General features: G+C 42.6%; 1 long non-coding RNA gene across 2 annotated transcripts in view; it reads right to left on the bottom strand.

Moving 5' to 3' along the window:
• Positions 1-4,411: 4,411 nt before the first annotated feature.
• The window catches only part of LOC137656795 (uncharacterized), a 41,605-nt gene continuing 24,707 nt past the window's right edge, over positions 4,412-21,309 (bottom strand). Inside the window, exons 2-4 of one of the 2 annotated variants that reach the window (XR_011047021.1) lie at positions 4,931-5,105; positions 4,639-4,665; positions 4,412-4,548 (exon numbers count right to left, since the gene is read on the bottom strand). This is a non-coding gene — a long non-coding RNA (uncharacterized lncRNA). The remainder of the gene's footprint in view (positions 4,549-4,638; positions 4,666-4,930; positions 5,106-21,309) is intronic. The other variant, XR_011047020.1, reaches the window with a different exon arrangement.

Raw genomic sequence — 21,309 nt, 5'->3', positions numbered from 1 at the left:
AACAGCAGCATGAGCTGTTTTCTGATAACAGAAATTCAATGCTTGTATATTTAACCCCTAATATTTAATGGTAGTATTTTGTATCGAGTTGTGCATTTATTTTTACTGTGCCTGAGTTTTCCACCCGAGGTTCAAAAGGAACACTTAGGAAGTTGAATTTCTGGTTTAATTGACATTGTTATCAAGTGTCATTGTGAATAAAAATTTGTGGGTAGAAGAATTTTATTCTTTCTTTTGACCTTTAAATTGTAAGTGCATGAAAGCACCCCTCATTAATTTCTAAATCTTGTACTTTATTGTTTTTTACCCTTTTCATATTTTGTCCATTAAGTAATAGGCGACTTGATTTCTTTGATTGTTTTGTACTTAAGGATTTGTATTCTTTATTGGATTCTTAATCTTGGAATATTTGCCCTTAAAATAAATAAGGGTCTAGTTCCATAAAAAATCATGTCAGCAACGGTAATTCATCAACTTTCATTCAACAAGTACATTTTTCATAATATATATCTTAATTCTTACATGATTAATAAACCCTAGTCCTATAATAGGAGTAAAGTTTCAGCGCAGCTAGAATTCTACTGCTGAAAATTTCTAACATGGTGTTTGTAGTTACTGCAGGATGGTAGGTGAGCCCCGCCTCTAGCCAGCACACTGAGTATACAGTTTTCAGCTAAAAAGTAGACTGACTTGTACCCTCAACTGCCTGTTTTAATATTTTGCCTATTTCCTTATGTAATCTATTGAGAGATTAAGGAAAAGAAGATTTCCAGCTTTTCATGTATGTGCAACCTGCTGACATCAACATTCTTATTCCTTTTAGGCAGCAGTCCTGTTTGCTATGTATTCCCTTGTAAGTGGCCTGTGTTGACAATTGTGCTCCGTCGGATCAAGATTTTTCTGCCACTGTCTTCCCGATACAAGGAAGGTGTTAAGGGCGTGTATCACATGTTTGCAGTTTCTTCATAGACCTCTTCTTCCCAGTGAGTAGTATCATTGGTCTGTATGATCCTGCAGTGTGAACTTGGGAGTTATTCCTTCTCTTCTTCCTCATCTTTATGAAAGGGTTTGCTGGTACTTGTCTTCCACTTAGACGAATCGATAGAAGTCGCGTACGCAAGAGTATGTAGCGCACTCTTCTCTTATGGATCCGAGTTCGCTCAACTGCTGGTTGAGACTAAGGGTGGCGAGTTCTTCTTTCTCTTAAGCCTCATCATCATGAAGGGGTTTTTGCTGCTACTCTTCTTCCAGGGAGACCAATCGATAGGAGTTGCGTATGCATGACTCCTATGTAGTGCAATATGTCTCATATGGATCTGAGCTCACAAACTGCTGGTTAGGATTAAGGGCAGTGACCTCCCCCCCCCCTCTCCTTGGACGATCATCTTCAATTGCTGCTGTACAGTAGTATCTTCTTACAATCCAGCTGCTGAGCCTTCACCAGCCTCCTGAAGAGGACAGCTGCCACACATATGTGCAATGTCTGTACACAAGTACATACAGGCTTGGACTGCATTGCTTTCTACTCGGTGATCTTCCACACGGACAAGCTTATTGATTGATTGATAGATTGATTTGGAGTTCTCTGGCATTCTGATATCGAAAGTCATTGATGCTGATATCGTTCATTATGAATAAAGAATATAAGAAAATTAAATCTAAAACAATAAAAGCATAGATATCCTTATGAAAGTTAAATAGCTTTTCAGAAGACCTGCTTCTGAAATTATTATTATTATTATTAAATGCTAAGCTACAACCCTAGTTGGAAAAGCAGGATGCTATAAGCCCAGGGGCCCCAACAGGGAAAATAGCTCAGAGAGGAAAGGAAACAAGGAAAAATAAAATATTTTAAGAATAGTAACAACATTAAAATAAATATTTCCTATATAAACGATAAAAACTTCAACAAAACAAGAGAAAGAGAAACTAGATAGAACAGTGTGCCTGAGTGTACCCTCAAGCAAGAGAACTCTAACCCAAGACAGTGGAAGGCCATGGTACAGAGGCTATAGCACTACCAAAGACTAGAGAACAATGGTTTGATTTTGGAGTGTCCTTCTCCTAGAAGAGCTGCTTACCATAGCTAAAGAGTCTCTTCTACCCTTACCAAGAGGAAAGTAGCCACTGAACAATTACATTGCCGTAGTTAACCCCTTGGGTGAAGAAGAATTGTTTAGTAATCTCAGTGTTGTCAGGTGTATGAGGACAGAGGAGAATCTGTAAAGAATAGGCCAGACTATTCGGTGTCTGTGTAGGCAAAGGGAAAGAACCGTAACCAGAGAGAAGGATCCAATATGGTACTGTCTGGCCAGTCAAAGGACCCCCTAACTCTCTAGCGGTAGTATCAACGGGCGGCTGGTGCCCTGGCCAACCTACTAAAGTTAAAACTAGCAAAGTGCAACACATCCTGCCCAAGAATCTTGGCAAGGATGGGTCTGCCATACTCATCTTAAGCCAAAAACAAATATCTATTTCTTAAGACCACCACGCTTACTGCCTTTGAACCTACTACCATCCACGAGCAACCAAGATCCACTTGCACAGTGCTCCACTATCTCAAGCTTCGCAAAGACTGTTATTCACGCGTACTGGCTTGGTAAATATTACCTTCTACGTGCGTCCAAGATCCACAAATATTGTCTTTATTGTTGACGAACATGAATGTGATAACATCAATGATATCAGTGACGGCATCGACAGAAGTCTCTTCATTCTGCTGACCTTCCCTACGTGTACCGAGGATTCATGTGCACCAGAGACCCACTCGTATATGGTCCACAGAGTTTTAACATACACGAGTTTTGACCATAAAGGATTGCCTACTACGGATACACTCAAAGTTTCTATGAGTTCAGATTCGGACCTTACTACCTACTACACATACTAGCTTGATGGGCTCCATACTCATGACTTTCACATGTCAGGGGATGTGAGAGAAGCCATTTCTCCACACATACGAGCTCCGCACTCCTGTGGTCTCACCCAAATGATCGGTCTTCACACATTATGTTATCTTATTGTTTGACACAATCTTTCTACATCACCACCATTGCTGAGATAAGACAAGGATGTTAGACTTTTCTATTCGTCTTCACGTAGAGTCGAAGCAGGCTGCTTCTCAACTACTTCTAGAGGAGACCAAGGAAAAAGTCTTGAAGTCCAAGAGGACTGAACAATAGGGGTAGAGTACAGCTGGTCCTCCTCCTTCATGGGGTTAAATAACAGACACCCATGAAGAGCGAAAATCTGCTAATACTTGGTGCCCTTAGGTGGGTCAACACACAACCCCCAAAACACAGTCCACTACCTATGAGTGGTTGACTAACACTAGGTAGCCCCCAGTATTATTATTATTACTAACTAGGCTACAACCTTAATTGGAAAAGCATATGCTATAAGCCCAAGGGCTCCAACAGGAGAAAAGGATATATGGAAACTGAAACAAAATAGTGTTCCTGAGTGTACCCTCAAGCAAGAGAACTCGAACTCTAACCAAAGACAGTGGAAACCATGGTACAGAGGATATGACACAATCCAAGACTAGAGAACAATGGTTTGATTTTGGAGTGCCCTTCTCCTAGAAGAGTTGCTTACCATAGCTAAAGAGTCTCTTCTACCCTTACCAAGTGGAAAGTAGCCACTGAACAATTACAGTACAGTAGTTAACCCGTTGTGTGAAGAAGAATTTTTTGGTTATCTTAGTGTTGTAAGGTATACAGTATGAGGAGAATATGTAAAAAATAGGCCAGACTATTCATCTTATGTTAAGGCAAAGGAAAAATTTGCTATAACCAGAGATAGATCCAATGTAATACTATCTAGCCAGTCAAAGGACCCAATAATTCTCTAGCAGTAGTACAGCATATCAACGTGTGGCTGGTGCCTTGCTCAACCTACTACCTACACTACATTGTTTTCTCAAGGTAACTTTCACATATTATAGTTCATATTACTTTTCAGACGTAATTATACATTATTAACGCCTTTCAGTACAAGGCGAGATGATTCATAATACGAATGTCATCACCACACCACCCAGTGTATACCAAAACACTGTTGTTACTATCTACCAACATTCACCAATACTGTAGTGTATAGTATAGTACTGTAATATATGTATAGTATAGTACTGTAATATATGTACAGTACTATCATTACAGTCCGCTCAATTAGCCAAGGCGAGACAATAAATAACTTGCATGTGATTGCTAATTTGGCGAGGTTAGCTCACAACCCTACCAGCTTGACATCTAACCCACAGCCTGTACTATATCTACTGTACAGTAAGGTATTTGGTATGCAGTACAGTACTATAAATGCACAGTTCTTTTTCAATGAATCCTACCATAAGTAAAAAAATAAATAAAAGAAATAAGGACAACAACACTAACCATTTAAGAATTGCGCAGTAAAATCTAGTGACGCATAATGGTATCCTCAAGGCTTATTGGTAGTGTTCACTGAACGCGAAGTGTACATTACGAGTAACAATGTACATGAACTGTACAGTAAAAATCTTTACATAACATGTATGTAAATTAACACCTGTAAAAAAAAAAATGCCATAAGCTCATATTTATGCATATATAAGGATGGTATTTACAACAAAGTGTTTAATTAAATGACAAAACTTGCCTAGTAATATCCCACAAATAGGCGCAGCTGGTGAGGAGGATGAGTTAAGTCGTGCAATTATAAATGGATGGATGAAAGGGGGACAATTCTACGGCACGACACGCCCACGTTGAGTCATCAGTGTTGTAACGAAAAAATGATTAAAATATGGGTTAGTGTACTTTACCATACATATGGTTTAAATCTTTCAATGTAAAGTATTAATTCAATATTTATACTGTACAATGTTAGGTTATTAATTCTGTACTGGCATATTTAAAAACTTGTAAAAAGTTACTGAAATATATCTTGCCTTTCTAGTGCTAGGAAAGTAAGGTCGTCTACACCATCATCACTTTAGTGGGAGCTCCTCTGGGGTTGCTGAGAGAAGGGGTTTCACATTCAGGAGAATCTCTGGTTATAAATCCTGCCACTCACCAGTAACTAGACACCTTGTTATAAATTCTAATAGCCCAGTTCCATCTATGCTGAAATAAATATATTCCTATCAAAGGATTTGGGTTTTATAGTTAGGAAAAATAAAAATGACTTTAGAATTGTGATTTATAACTCTATGAAAACTGAACTAAAATGCTGTAAATGGAATGAATAAACTATAAATGTTACTTAGAAACAAACTTTCAATGATGTAAACATTTGGTACAATAAGTTACAAAATAATAAAGCATAGTACATGCATAACTGAAAATTGTATAAGAATTTCCAATCTTTATATACTAGTCTTTAATTATCCATCACTGGGGTTTTATAAACAAGAGGTTGTGTTATCTATTGTACACAATACTGTAATGGTTTCTGTGGAATTATTTGTTATTAAGCATAAAATGTGATTATCTTGCTGGTTCTGCTAAGAAGTGGCAGTCTGTGACAATGTACGCTAAAATGGACATGAATTAATCTACCATCAATGAATTATGAAAGACAAAATAACTCATTAGTTGTTAAAATGCAAGGAAAATTTTTCATTTTTAAAATCTAATTCCATTAACTCTTAAATCCGATGTCTAGAAATTTTTGATACATTTGTAGCTAGCTTGCCAACAGTAGCAATGTTGGTAAGCTTTAAGGTAGGAAGTTTTGTTCTTATCTGTCATTAATATGCAAGGGAAATTAATGAATAAATAAAAGTCCATGAATATTTAAAGCATTTCATTATGAATTCTTGATACTTAAACATGCGGGCTAGTGAGATTGGTACGGTACATGAGTGAGATCACCCAACAGAAAGCAGTGGTTAAGAAAGGAAATTTAGTTATTAGTTGCTAAAATGGCAAGTTAATCATTATGCAAAAGCTAGGTAAAAAAAAAAAAAAAAGACTACGTAAGATACAAAACAATTAACTTTGTTCCTATGTTTATACAAACTTTTCATCCTTTAAAATAGGGAAAGTCTTCAGCTGAACTGGAATAGCCATTTAGTTTAATTCGATAGTTAACAACAGATGGCGAACATGGACAAATAGACTCAAAGACTTTTCACTTTTGTCATTGGCTGAAACGAGAAGGTTGGCCAGGGCACCAGTCACTCGTTGAGATACTACCGCTAGAGAGATATTGGGTCCTTTCACTGGTCAGACAGTACTACATAGGATCCTTCTCTTTGGCTACACATACACCGAATAGTCTAGTCCATTCTTTACAGATTCTCTTCTGTCCTCATACACCTGACAATACTGAAATTACCAAACAATTCTTCTCTCAAGGGGTTAACTATTGCACTTTAATTGTTCAGTGGCTACTTTCCTCTTGGGAAGGGTAGAAGAGACTCTTTAGCTATGATAAGCAGCTTTTAGCTATGATAAGCAGCTCTTCTAGAAGAGCACTCCAAAATCAAACCATTGTTCTCTAGTCTTGGGTAGTGCCATAGCCTCTATACCATGGTCTTCCGCTGTCTTGGGTTAGAGCCTGTTTTTCCAAGTAGGGTTGTAGCTTAGCAAGTAATAATAATAATAGACCTTGGCTTACAGAGTAGAATTTGGTTCCTCTTCCAACTCTTCTTCCTCATTCTCCACATCTTAAGATGAACAAAAGTTTAGGAAAGCCAGTTGTATTCATAAGATAGGCTCTTGAAAACACCACCTCTCCTACAGGGGGTAGAAGACACTCGACCCACCCTTCCCCCGAACAATACAAGGGGCAGCCACATACGTGAACCAGAGTTACGCTTACCTAGGGTCTTGACCCGAGTTCTGGCTGCCCCGTAGCCAGGTTGGACAAAGGTGCATGGCCTCAGACAAGCTTGTAAATACCTTCTGGTGGCAAGGTGTGGATTGTACTCGCCTTCACCTTCAATTCATGGACAATGAATTGCTGCTCTATCTCTGAACGGGGTACTGTGGTATCCTGTATTGAGAAAATGGCTCCTAGAGATTGTCTCGTGCAGTGAATCGGCGTAGGCTTGTGGTTGAGGGGCCTCAGCCGTGTGCTTACTGTAGTCACGAGGTCAACACTCCTTCCCCACCTCGATAATCAGAGGGAAGAGAACAAGATTTTCCTTCAACCTCTGCTTTGCCTGGTGCTGAGTTTTTTCTCTCCCTGAGGACTACACCAGCCTGGTCTGGCTGCAGTCACCGATTACTTTGTAGGTTCAGTTCTTTGGTCACAACACTAGTTTTCACAGAAAGAAAGTAGATCGCTGGAACAGCCTTCTGGATCCTCTACCTCTTCAAATACAGTACTAGGATACTAAATTTTTTTTTTCATGGGTACCAGGCCTTGGGACCAGTAACAAGAGGAGCAGAGAACCCTCAGTCGGAGAGTTCCTTGTGGACATTTTTGCACTCATTTTAAGCGCAATGAACTGGTTGAGGGAACCTTAGTGCCCCTCTTCAAGGTGGTCTCTGTCATTGACTGGAACCAAAACCTCAAGGTTCAGGCCTTTTCTGGAGCTGCCTTGTCAGGTAGTGCTTGTTGGTTCTAGTTTGAATTGACAATCTGATTTGTGGACCAAGGTTCTATCTTGCTCCTGGTCAACTAGGATTCTGCCTCATGCAATCTCACTAGTGAAGATTCTTGTACGACTCTAGTATGTCACTTCCTGGTCTTTCACACACACACACACACACACACACACACACACACACACACAGAGAGAGAGAGAGAGAGAGAGAGAGAGAGAGAGAGAGATTTCCCTCTCATCCCTCAGGTCAACGGCCATGAATCTTCCACCATAACCACTCCCCAAACTGTCTGCTTGATGGTGGTCAGGTAGGGGACCACCTGCAACCTCTTTTTCTTGAAGGGAATCGAAACAATCGTTTCTTATAAAAAAATGAATTGTAAAAATATAGCAATATCGAAAATAGACCTAGTCATTGAAAACTCTCAGCAAAATGGAATAATCTAAAAGATGGACTCAGTAGAGGAAAGAAGTCACACTTGTTCTAGTATGCAATGTTCCGTGATAAAGATTCACTTGTACCGTTTCTTCATAATAGGGACAAATGCAGAAAAAATAAGTTTGACATCTTTTAGTACACTGTGTCCCTTGAAGGAGATTCCAACGCACTGGAATAGTGGAATAAAAGTTTATGGGCTTGTTATGGTACCCATGACCCTTCTGGATCAAGAGCCATTGAGAGACAAACTGTCAATCAATGGCAAGTATATTCCAGTCTTCCAGATCTAACGGAATAATCTACAAGATGTACTCACCAGAGGGAAGAAGTCTCACTTGTTCCATTATGCAGTGTTCTTTGATAAAGATTTTCTTTTTCTTTATCATAAGGACAAAAGTATGGAAATCTTGAAATTTGAGTAACCCTTATGGATGAAGAGCCCAACACCCGTCCCCAAACTTGGCCACTCTCGGAATATGAAAGAAAGCAGGTGTGTGGGAGGCCATTTGAATTATATCAGCCTTGGCAAAGTTATTTAACCATGTTTCAGATAGTGCTGTTATGTCCAAATATTTCCTATTTATCAATTCTCGAATTTGAATAGTTTTATTACCAACAGATTTTATGTTTACAAAGCCACACTTTATAACGTCCTTAGTATCCATGGTCAGTGATCAGTACAAAAAACCAAGCATTGGATATAAACAACAACCATTAAAAATAGGAAACTAAATGGTAAATTTACAAATGTTTTTAAGATTGAATAAACTAATTGGAGAAACCCTCACTTTGAACTTTAATGAACTGCCATAGGAAATAAGGTTCCGCTTAGCTAGTGCAACACAAGGAAAAGGACAAATTTGGAAATAATCTATTTTTCCTAACAATACAAACCTTTAGCTATTTATAGGGGTACTAGTACGAGCCATTAAAATTTAGTGTGTTAACTACCCATCCCGCTAGTTAGCAGGGGGGAGGGGGGGTTAGCTAGCTACCCGCCCTCACTCACACACCTGTGACTGTGCTTCACTTTGCTTGGAGGTAGGACTTCATGGGGGACAGGGTTGGCGATTAAATTTGTATAATAGCTAAAGGTTTGTATTGTTAGGAAAAATAAAATCATTTCCAAATTTGTCATTTGTTCCATAACTGGGATATAAACCTATGCTATTTATAAGGGTGACTCACCCATTTTTATTATTACTAGCCAAGCTACAACCCTAGTTGAATAAGCAAGATGCTATAAGCCAAAGGGCTCCAAAAGGGAAAAATAGCCCAGTGAGGAAAGGAAATAAGTACATTAATAAACAATATAAGAAGAAATGAACAATTAAAATAAAATAATTTAAAAACATTAATAACATCGAAACTGATATTTAATATATAAACTATAAAAGGACTTATGTCAGCCTGTTCAACATAAAATCATTTGCTGCAAGTATGACAAATTAGTAGATAATTTGTATTTTTCCTAACTATACAGGTAGTGGGCTGTGAAGGTCGTCTGACGCTTCCACATACCAGCTTGAAGAACCTGTGTCAATGAGAAATTCATTTTGAAGGCCAGAGACGTAGCTACGCCCCTGACATCATGTGCTCTAGGGCGACGTGACGGAGGAGGGTCTGGATTCAGGGACAGATGGATCACCCTACGAATCCATGCCGAGATGGTGTTCTTGGTGACCCTCCTCTTAGTCCTCCCTGTGCTAACAAATAACGCTTGCACCTGAGGACGGACTGCAGCCGTTCTTTTGAGATATAGCCTCAGACTCCTTACTGGGCACAGTAGGAGATGGTCTGGGTCATCTGTTACAGAACGAAGACTCTAAATCTGGAAGGAATCAAACCGAGGATCCACTACTCCCGGATTCTGAGTCTTAGCAATAAACTCAAGGACGAATTTGAACGTTACCTCCCCCCATCCCCTTGAATGGGTGATGTCATACGAGAGACCATGAAGTTCACTAACTCGCTTGGCCGAAGCCAAAGTTAGTAGGAACACCGTCTTCCAAGTTAACTCAAGCCTGGCGCAATGGTCCATAGGGAGGTCTCTTAAGAGACCTAAGAACTCGAACCATGTTCCATGGAGGAGGTCTCACTTCCGACTGAGGGCAGGTAAGTTCGTAACTTCGTATGAGTAGGGAAAGTTCCAGCGAAGAAGAAATGTCCATTACTTTGAGCCTAAGGCTAGACTTAAGGCTGAGCGATAGCCTTTCACCGCCGAGACTGAAAGGCGCATTTCTTCCCGCAAATACACGAGAAACTCCGCTATTGTTGGAATAGTGGCATCGAGTGGAGAGATACCCCTTCCACGACACAATCACAGAAGACTTTCCACTTTGCCTGGTAGACAGATGCGGATGACTTTCGCAGATGTCCAGACATCCTGATCACAACTTGCTGCGAAAATCCTCTATCAGCGAGGAGATGCTGGATAGTCTCCAGGCGTGAAGTCGCAGCGAACCTACGGCTTTGTGGAAGATGTTGGCATGTGGTTGTCTGAGTAGATTGTGTCGCGGAGGGAGTTCTCTTGGAAGTTCCGGAAACCATTCCGCGTGATGCCATAGCGGAGCTATGAGGGTCATTGAAAGATTGACCGATATTCTGATCTTGTTGAGCACCCTCCTCATCAGACAGAATGGGGGAAAGGCGTATACGTCGATGTTGTCCCACCGTTGTTGAAAGGCATCTTGACAGAGCGCCTTGGGATCCGGGACTGGGGAGCAGTACAGCGGAGGCTTGAAGTTCAGAGCTGTTACGAACAGATCCACAGTCAGGGAACCCCACAAAGTCAGGACTTTGTTAGCTACTAGATGATCCAAAGACCACTCGGTACTCACTATCTGAGACGCTCTGCTCAGATTGTCGGCGAGCACATTCCTCTTGCCTGGAATGAAACCTGCCGATAGTGGAATCGAGTGGACTTCGGTCCATCTCAGTACCTCTACTGCAAGATGGGATAGCTGCTTCGAAAAGGTACCACCTTGCTTGTTGATGTAAGCCACTACTGTGGTGTTGTCGCTCATCACCACCACAGAGTGACCCGCCAGGTATTGTTGGAACTGTTGAAGGGCCAGAAAGACAGCCTTCATCCCTAAGACATCCATGTAAAGGTACTTTTTAAACTCTGACCAAAGTCCTGAGGTTGTGAGGTGCAGCACGTGGGCCCCCCCACCCTTCTTTTGTTGCGTCGGAAAACAGCAAGTCCTGGGGAAGGACAAGAAGATCTACACCTCTCTGCAGATTCTCGTCTGCCACCCACCATTAGAGGTCCATCCGTTTCTCTGGTCCCATGGGGATCAGAATGACAGGGGAATCAAAAGCCTGATTCCAATTGGACTTTAGTCGCCACTGGAGGGATCAAATCCTGAAGCGACCGTTGGGAACTAGATGGGCCAGAGATGATACGTGTCCAATGAGACAATGAGACAGCCACTTCTCGGATGGAAGTTCTCGTCTGAGAAAAGGTCTCGCGACATTCCTAAGCCTCACTACTGGTGACCAAGCAGGGAGGTGACCTCTCCTAGCGTTTACAGTTTCAACCGCCACCGCTGAAGTTTTTCTTCATGATTGGACTTGTTGCCTTTCCCTTCCTTGACAGGAAAGGGTTTCTAAGACACATTCGTTTTCGAAACCGTTGCCGCTTTATAAGTTGATGGTTTCGTATGGCTGGTCTTTGGAAGAGCTGGAGGTCTGTTGGGCCGAGCTGTAAGGGCCCTAAGAAGGATTGATTGATTGATTTAAAGTTTTCAGGCATCCTGACATCTAAGGTCATTGACGCCGATATCATATAGTTTATATATATAAAAAAAAAATATATATATAAGAGTATTCAATTAAAATCATAAAAGTTGAATGTCATAAAAGTTGAATGTCATAAAAGTTGAATGTCATAAAAGTTAAATAGTTTTCAGAAGACCTGCTTCTGAAATAAATCTAAAGATGCCACTTGCATAGTAGGACACATCATGTCCAAGAATCTTGGCAAGGATGAACCTGCCACCCTCACCTCAAGCCTCAAACAAATATCTATTCCTTAAGTTGTTATAATTGGGGCATTCGGTCAACAAATGCCTCACTGTTAGAGGTACTAAACAGTCGTCACAATACGGTTGCTGTTGGCCCTTCAGCAGAAACTCATGTGTCAACCGAGTGTGACCAATACGGAGACGACAAAGAGACGTCTCCCATTTTCGGGGCATCATATTATACCTCCAAGGAGATATGACATTTGTTACCTCTTGCATTTTATTCCCATCTAGGCTATCCCATTGCTGTTGCCATTTATTGCAAACCAATTTCTTGATGTCAGGTAAGAAATCATTACAGGCAATGGGATACCTTCTTGGCAGCAACTCGGATGCAGCATTCTTAGCCAGTGAATCTGCCTTCTCATTCCCACACACACCTACATGTGCTGGAACCCAACAAAATTGAACTGTTATACCTCTCCGTCCAATAATAAAAAGCCATTCTAAAATCTTTAAAACTAGAGGGTTATTAGAATTAAAAACTTCTATAGCTTGAAGGACACTCCTTGCATCACTAAAAATTGTAAAATTACCCTCTTTCTCCAATGCTATTTTCTCAATAGCGGTTAATATGCCATACAGTTCGGCAGTAAATATGGAAGCGGTCAGAGGAAGTGCACCTCTACAATTAAAACCATTACTATGTAGCCCAAATCCAACGCCAGCATCAGATTTGGAGACATCAGTATAGATAAAAGTTGATCCTCTATGTTCTTTAACATGTTCATTAAAAAGAGACCTGGCTTCTAGGTCTGACATATTCTTCTTATCTCCTATAAAATATTTACAAAAAGATATCTCTGGTAATTTCCATGGAGGCGTTGATGATACCTTGAATGGAAGTACCTTACATCTAATTATATCCAGACTGTTTAATAATTGTTTCACCCGAAGCCATAGGGTTGAGGAGATTTTGGGTGCATTTCAAAGTATGTTGGGTGCCTTACAAGGCTTGCAGTCTATAAGGCTAAAGAATTAGGGAGTCTTTGCAATCTAAACCAATACCGAAGAATAGAAGACATCCGGTAAAGGTCTAGTGGTAACTCTCCAGCATCAACAAGGAGACTTGGGATAGGTGATGTTCTGAATGCTCCCGTGGACAATCTAATACCTGCATGATGTACTGAATCTAATATTTTCAACCGGCTTGGGGTGGCTGAAGAGTATATTTCACAACCATAACTAATTTTGGAAAAAATCAAGGCCTTGTATAATTTTAAAATAGTATTGCGGTCTGCCCCCCATGATGTATGGGACAATACTTTTAAAATATTCAGAGCTTCAACACATTTAGCTTTTAGCGCTTTTAGGTGAGAAACCCATGTAAGTCTACAATCAAATATCAAACCTAAAAATTTGGTTTCCGATACACATGGGATCCGTTGACCTTTAATGTATATATCCGGGTCTGGATGTGCTCCCCGGATACGACAGAAATGTACAATAGTAGTTTTACTTGTCGAGAACTTAAATCCATTCATATGGGCCCACTGGATAATTTTGTCAATTGAGAGCTGTAATTTTCTCTCAACCGTTGCCATTCTGGCTCCAGCAAATGATATGGAGAGATCATCCACAAATAATGTGGAGAGAACATCCCGGGGAATTGCTGAGGATATCCCATTAATTGCTAGTGCAAAAAGGGTTACACTCAGCACACTACCCTGAGGAACTCCTCCTTCCTGGCACTTACTCTCTGATAGAGCTTCCCCAACTCTCACTTGAAAAACTCTATGTGAAAGAAATGCCTGAATAAATAGTGGCAGCTCTCCTCTCAATCCGATTTCATGAATGGTTTTAAGTATACCATATCTCCATGTGGTATCATATACCTTTTCAAGGTCAAAAAATACTGTAACATGGTGCTGTTTGGAAGCAAAGGCTTCACAAATAGAAGACTCAAGTCGTATCAACACATCAGTCGTTGAGTGCATTTTTCGGAATCCACATTGAATCGGTGATAAAATACCTTTCTTTTCAAGGTACCATATCAGCCTTGCATTGACCATCTTCTCCATGATTTTACATAAACAAGATGTCAATGCAATAGGGCGATAGTTTGCTGCTAAAAACTTGTCTTTACCGGGTTTTAAAAAGGCTAAAATAATGGCTAGTTCCCAAACACTTGGGTAACTATGATCATGCCATATTCTATTAATAATGCTTAAAATAAATATCTTTGTATTAAAATGTACATGTTTAATCATTGCATATGGAATTCCATCAGGTCCAGGGGCTGTATCATTGCAATGACCAAGTGCGGAATCAAATTCTCTTTCAGTGAAAGGAGAATTATAAGACTCTTCCCTTCTTGTTGCAAAATTTAAAATTTTCTTTTCTTCAACGCTCCTATACTCGTGACCAGGGGCTCCTACACACTTGCTGGATACATTTGAAAAATGACTAGCCAGGGCATTGCTAACATCATTTGCTTCAGTTACATACTGACCATTCACCTTCAACACTGGTGGTGGGTTGGGGGTGAATTTGCCAGCTATCTTTTTTACTTTCCTCCACACAGAAAATGGTGGTGTTCTACTGTTAACGGAGGAAACAAAAGACATCCATGACTGGCGCCTTGCTTCTTTCATGGCACGACGGAACTGTGCTCTACATTTCTTGTACATAATTAAATTCTCATCAGTTTGGAGTCTACGCAATCGTGTTAGAGATCTTCTTGTGGCTCTGTGGAGGGCAGTTAGTTCTGAAGACCACCACGGGACTGGTCGTCGTTTGAATAACCCTGTTGTTTTGGGAATTGAATTGACTCCTGCTGTATGGAGAGTTCCATTCAGTAAGTCTATGGCATCATCGATATTTTCAACCTGTACAGCATCCCCCTCAATTTCGCTTAGCTCACGAAATTTTTCCCAGTCCGCCTTGTCAAGATTCCATCGTGGCGATCTCTGTAAAGGTGGACCATTGTTGGTGTTTATAATGATTGGTGCATGATCACTAGTATGCCAATCATCTAATGTCCTCCAATCAAAATCAAGAAGGCAGTTAGAGCTTGCAATTGAAAGGTCAATGCATGACAAGGTACCTGTCTGAACATGGAAGTGTGTGGGCTCTCCTGTATTAAGGAGTCCCACATCCTCATTCTCCACAATTGACGAGATAATATTGCCCCTTGTGTTGGCCAAAACATCACCCCATAAAGGATGTCTACCATTCATATCTCCCAGTAAGAGAAAAGGTTGAGGGAGTTGTTGAATGACTTCTGCTAAATCATCATATAAAATATTATCATTTGGGGGTAAATACAGAGAGCATATTGTATATTTTCTCCCTATATCAATTTGTACAACAACTGCCTGCAGGGTTGTACGTATAGACATAGGTATTTGGGGAACATCTCGACGAATGTACATGAGACTTCCGCCATGGCTCCCTGCTTGTTGATTATATGGTGTTCTATAGCTAACATACTCTCGAGGACTAGGAGTGTTAGAATCAAGCATACTTTCCTGTAGACATACAATTATGGGGGAATGCTCATGAATTAGGAGCTTAAGTTCTTCATATTTCGCCCTCAAACCCTGACAGTTCCATTGCAAAATGGAGGAGAAAACTATGGATTATTTCTGGAAGACATCTTGGATGAGGTCTTCCCATTAGCAGTTTTTAATTTAACATTATTACCAGTAGGTTTCTTCAGAGGTGGTCGTGTTATGTTGGGTTTTACATTTGTGTTTTTCTTTGTATTCTTTTTATCTATTTGTTGAGGTGGATGGTGGACCTCAACTTGAATTTCTGATTTATTCAGTTCATCTTCTGGTTCATTAGAAACATCAACAGACAAAACATCAAATTTATTTGATGTCATAACCTTAACGTTTCTAATGGAGGGTGGAGAGAGAGATGGAGGTCTCTCTCTTTTACGATTAATAGATGGTGGGATTCGAGGTTTTTGCACCTTTCCCACAACAGGTGCATCAGGTAAGTTAGTCTTAAGTGGAACCTCCATCAGATCAGGCAAGGACATGGCCTGAGAGAGGTTTGTATTATTTTTTGTAATGGCGGCTGAAGGCTGTACAGCAATGGGCAATGACCTAGTGTTAATACACCGTGGTAAAGCCTCAGGAGGTAATATGGTTACCTCGTTATTTGACATTTTGTCAGATAGTATACTTTTTTTTTAGCTATTGGCAGCGCTAGGTTGGTTTGATTTTAATGCCTTAGCATATGTATTTGATTTATTTAATAGTCTTTTGGCATGGGTCACACTTATATGTTCTAAGTTTGATTTGTTGAGGACAGCTTCCTCCAACTTATATAGCTCGCAGCTCTTGTCTGTGGATTTGTGATTTGAGCTGCAATTTAAACACCTGGCTCCAAGTGCACACTCTCCATGGTTAGATTTGGAGCAAATACCACACATCTCATTTTTGCAAACTTTGGACGGGTGCCCAAATTTAAAACAATTAAAGCATTGCAATGGCTTCTGCTTGAAGGGTCTTACTTTAATCCTTTCGTTCTCGATAATAATATGAAAAGGTACATCAGCATCCTGGAACGTAAGGATTATCATCGATGTACCTGGGACTTTATGAACTTTCCATACATTTAATGGACACATGGCCAGTATCTCCTCTGTAAAATCATACAGATCTCTGTTAAAAACTACGCCCCTTCCGTAGCTAAAATTTAGGTGGGGTTTGACATCTAACTTAATGTCATCATTACTTATTTTCATATTGGACAATATTACCGACTGTGTACTGGATTTGGCATGGATAAGGAAACTATTTTTTCCGAAACGAGATATATCGCCTGGGGCAATAGTTCCTACTTTTTTCTGAATCAATTTGCATATTTTAAAATAATTCCCTGTAACCCCCTTTGATTCAGCTATAAGCCACATCGGTGGTTTTGGATTTCTCTTGGAGGGCATAACCAAATCTGCGTCTTTTTCCAACCAATCAGCAGGCCTGTACACATCCAAATCTTTTGGTACCTTATCGCAGAGAGCAGCCGCGACATTCAAGTTATTAAGTCTAATATTATTCAAGTTACTTATTGCACTAAATGCTTCGTCATAACTACTATAAGATATCCATGAATCCCAAGTTTCAGCTTCAAGTTTCATCCTTATTTCTTTTATGCATCCTTAGCATTCAAATGCTTTACATAGATCATCATAATTTGTCTCTATTGAAATTTGTGTAACATGGAGGATTCGAAGTTTCCTCGTGTTACCCAAATTACTTGATTTAGAAATATCAGTAGAATGGTCCTTTCCCGTTCCGAGGTCATCAACAGAGCTTTCCCTTATCACATTAGCAGAGGTCGTCAATAGTGCCGGGGGAGAGTCAGCGTATCCAGGGGATGGGGGTTCGTTCCTTAAAGAATCCATTAGACGAAAGAGAGAGAAAAGGGTAAGTTTGATGTACCTGCTCGAGAATGTTAGGCCATCACACGTTGGAAAGGAAATTTGCACTCTCCACTATCGGCACAATGAGAGTATACTTCCCAGATGGTCCACTCCATACCCTACCCGAAGGATAGCATCAAAACAGATATAGAGGCACAGGTGTAAGCTGAACCCGCCTGTTAGGACTGAGACCAAGAAATTATGGAATCATCCTCCCCATATCTATAATGACGGGCTTCCGGCCAAAAGCCGAGAGTCCTACCCCAAGCATTGGATCCCCCTGGATTCCGAAGACCCAACACTTGAGAATAGTTCTGCCAAAAAGGTCCAAACCATCTTCGGGATGGCTGAAATCATCCAATACTCTCACATATAGCTTTGAATGCAAACACCTCCCAACCGTGATACCTCCTCCCACTCATCAAAGCAGGCAGCAATAAAGGATGTATGAACATCCCCGCCGGGGCTACAATGGATGTAAAAACATCCAAGCCATAGGCGAAAAAAAAAAAAAATAAATAAATAAATGTGTACATAATATATACACACATATAGAGGGAAATTTTTCTCATAGAGTTTAGAAAGCAAGACTAAAGAAAGTTTATGAAATTAGGATAAGGTCGAAGTAATATTGAGAAAAAGAAAAAGGTGAAAGAGAGAAATTTAGATTCGAACTGGGGGAGCAATTTCCCCAAGTTCGAGAGCCCTCTTGCCCGTCACCAAGTTTCAGCACGGGAATGAAATGCCGTGCTGAAGCTCAATGACTTCATCAAGGCATTTTCTCATTAAGAGAGCATCACAGAGAAGTTTCTCTTGAAGGCCAGGGATGTAGCAATACCCCTGACATCGTGGGCCTGAGGGCGACGTGACGGAGGAGGGTCAGGATTCAGGGCATGGTGGATAACCCTTCGAATCCAAGCTGAGATGGTGTTCCTGGTGACCCTCCTCTTAGTCCTGCCTGTGCTCACAAACAAAGCTCGCACATGAGGACGGACTGCAGCCGTTCTCTTCAAGTAGTGCCTCAGACACCTCACTGGACATAGTAGCAGCTGGTCTGGGTCGCTTGTTACAGAACGGAGACTCGCGATCCTGAAAGAGTAGAACCGAGGATCCGGCACTCCAGGATTCCGAGTCTTGGCAACAAACTCAGGGACGAACCTGAACGTTACCTCCCCCCATCCCCTTGAATGGGCGATGTCGTACGAGAGACCATGAAGTTCACTAACCCGCTTGGCCGAAGCCAAGGCGAGTAGGAAAGCCGTCTTCCAAGACAGGTGGCAATCGGAGGCCTGGCGTAATGGCTCGAAGGGAGGTCTCTTAAGAGACCTGAGGACTCGAACCACGTTCCAAGGAGGGGGTCTCACTTCCGACTGGGGGCCGGTAAGCTCATAGCTACGTATGAGTAAAGAGAGTTCTAGTGATGAAGAAATATCCACGCCCTTCAATCTGAAGGCCAAGCTTAAGGCTGAGCGATAGCCTTTCACTGCCGAGACAGAAAGGCGCATTTCTTCCCGCAGATACACGAGGAAGTCCGCTATTGCTGGAATAGTGGCATCGAGTGGAGAGATACCCCTTCCACGACACCAACCACAAAAGACTCTACACTTTGCTTGGTAGACTGCCTCAGAGGACCTTCGCAGGTGCCGAGACATTCTCTCCGCAACCTGTTGCGAAAAGCCTCTCTCCGCGAGGAGACGCTGGATAGTCCCCAGGCGTGAAGCCGAAGCGAGGCTACGGCCCTGTGAGGGACGCCGGAGTGGGGTTGTCTGAGAAGCTCGTGTCGTGGAGGAAGCTCCCTCGGGAGTTCCGTCAGGAGCTGCAGAAGGTCCGGAAACCATTCCGCGTGATGCCATAGCGGAGCTACCAGAGTCATCGAACAGTTGACCGATAGTCTGGTCCCGTTGAGCACCCTTCTCATCAGACAGAACGGTGGGAAGGCGTACACGTCGATGTTGTCCCACCGTTGCTGGAAAGCATCTTGCCAAAGTGCCTTGGGGTCCGGGACTGGGGAGCAGTACAGGGGCAGCTTGAAGTTCAAGGCTGTCGCGAACAAGTCCACCGTCGGGGAACCCCACAAAGTCAGGACTTTGTTGGCTATCTGAGGATCCAAAGACCACTCGGTACTCACTATCTGCGAAGCCCTGCTCAGACTGTCGGCGAGCACATTCCTCTTGCCAGGAATGAAGCGAGCTGATAGTGTTATCGAGTGGGTTTCGGTCCACCTCAGAGTCTCTACTGCAAGATGGGATAGCTGTTGCGAAAAAGTGCCTCCCTGCTTGTTGATATAAGCCACTACCGAGATGTTGTCGCTCATCACCACCACGGAGTGACCCGTCAGGGACCGTTGGAACTGCTGAAGAGCCAGAAAGACAGCCTTCAATTCTAGCAGGTTGATGTGTAGGCACTTTTCTGATTCTGACCAAAGGCCTGAGGCCCTCTGGTTCAGAACGTGCGCCCCCCACCCTTCTTTTTACGCGTCCGAAAACAGAGTCAATTCCAGGGGGAGGACGAGAAGACTCACTCCCTTCCGCAGGTTCTCGTCGACCAGCCACCACCGCAAGTCCGTCTGTTCCAGAGACCCCATTGGGATCAGAATGTCGGGGGAATCGGATCCTTGATTCCACCGGGACTTGAGCCGCCACTGTAGGGATCTCATCCTGAGGCGGCTGTTTGGAATCAGATGAGCCAGGGAGGATAGGTGACCTAAGAGACGCAACCACGACTGGGCGGGGAGTTCTTTTCGCCTGAGGAAGGGTTCCGCCACCCTCCTCAGCCTTGCTATCCGGTCGTCTGATGGAAAGGCTTTGTGGAGATTGGTGTCTATTAGCATGCCTAGATAAACCAGTCGTTGGGATGGCTGCAGAGAGGACTTTTCGAGGTTTACCACGATCCCCAGATCCTGGCAAAGATCCAGAAGCCTGTCTCGGTGCCGAAGAAGGGTCGACTCCGAGTCTGCTAGGATCAGCCAATCGTCCAGATAACGAAGGAGACGAATGCCGTTCCTGTGCGCCCAAGATGAAATCAGGGTGAACACTCTAGTGAACACCTGAGGAGCTGTGGAGAGACCGAAACACAGCACCTTGAACTGGTAGATCTTGTTGTCTAGGCAAACTCTCAGGTACTTCCTGGAAGACGGATGGATTGGGATCTGGAAGTACGCGTCCTTTAGATCCAGTGTGCACATGAAGTCTTGTGGTCTCACCGCAAGTCTGACCGTGTCTGCTGTCTCCATGCTGAACCGGGTTTGTTTGACAAACCTGTTCAGAGCTGAGAGATCGATGACGGGTCTCCAGCCTCCAGTAGCCTTCTCTACAAGAAAAAGTCGACTGAAGAAGCCTGGGGAGCCGTCCACAACCTCCTGGAGAGCACCCTTCTCGAGCATGGTCTCGACTTCGGCCTGAAGGGCCAGCCCCTTTGCCGATCTCGTGGCATAGGAGCTCAACGACACTGGATTCGCTGTCAGGGGAGGTTGAGATGTTGTGAACGGGACGCGATAGCCTTGGCCGATCACTGAGACCGTCCAAGCATCGGCCCCGTGTTGCTGCCACCTGCGGACGCAACGCTGAAGGCATCCCCCCACAGGTGGACACGCAGGGGGACTGCCACCCCTAGGGCTTGCGGCCGCGATCCCTAGGAGTCTTGCCTCCCCTGGAGGACTTACCGCCCCTCTTGACCTTGGCTGGAAAGGGCTGGGGCTTAGACACCACCTTCTTAGCTGACGGTGCCTGTTTGGGAGCCTTACGAGGCTGTTGCTGCTGTTGTGGCGGGGCTGGAGGCTTATAGGGCCGAGTTGTAAGGGCCCTATGGAAGAGGGAGTCTGTGCTGGATTTCCTCCACCTCTCAGCCGTTCGCTCCATGTCTTGAGGCTCAAACAGGTTCTCCCCCAGAAGGGAAGCATGTCGGAGCCTACACACATCCACGGCGGGGA

The sequence above is a fragment of the Palaemon carinicauda genome, chromosome 17, assembly GCF_036898095.1.
Source record: "Palaemon carinicauda isolate YSFRI2023 chromosome 17, ASM3689809v2, whole genome shotgun sequence".
Lineage (NCBI taxonomy): Eukaryota > Metazoa > Arthropoda > Malacostraca > Decapoda > Palaemonidae > Palaemon > Palaemon carinicauda.
This window is presented reverse-complemented; position numbering and strand designations above follow the sequence as displayed.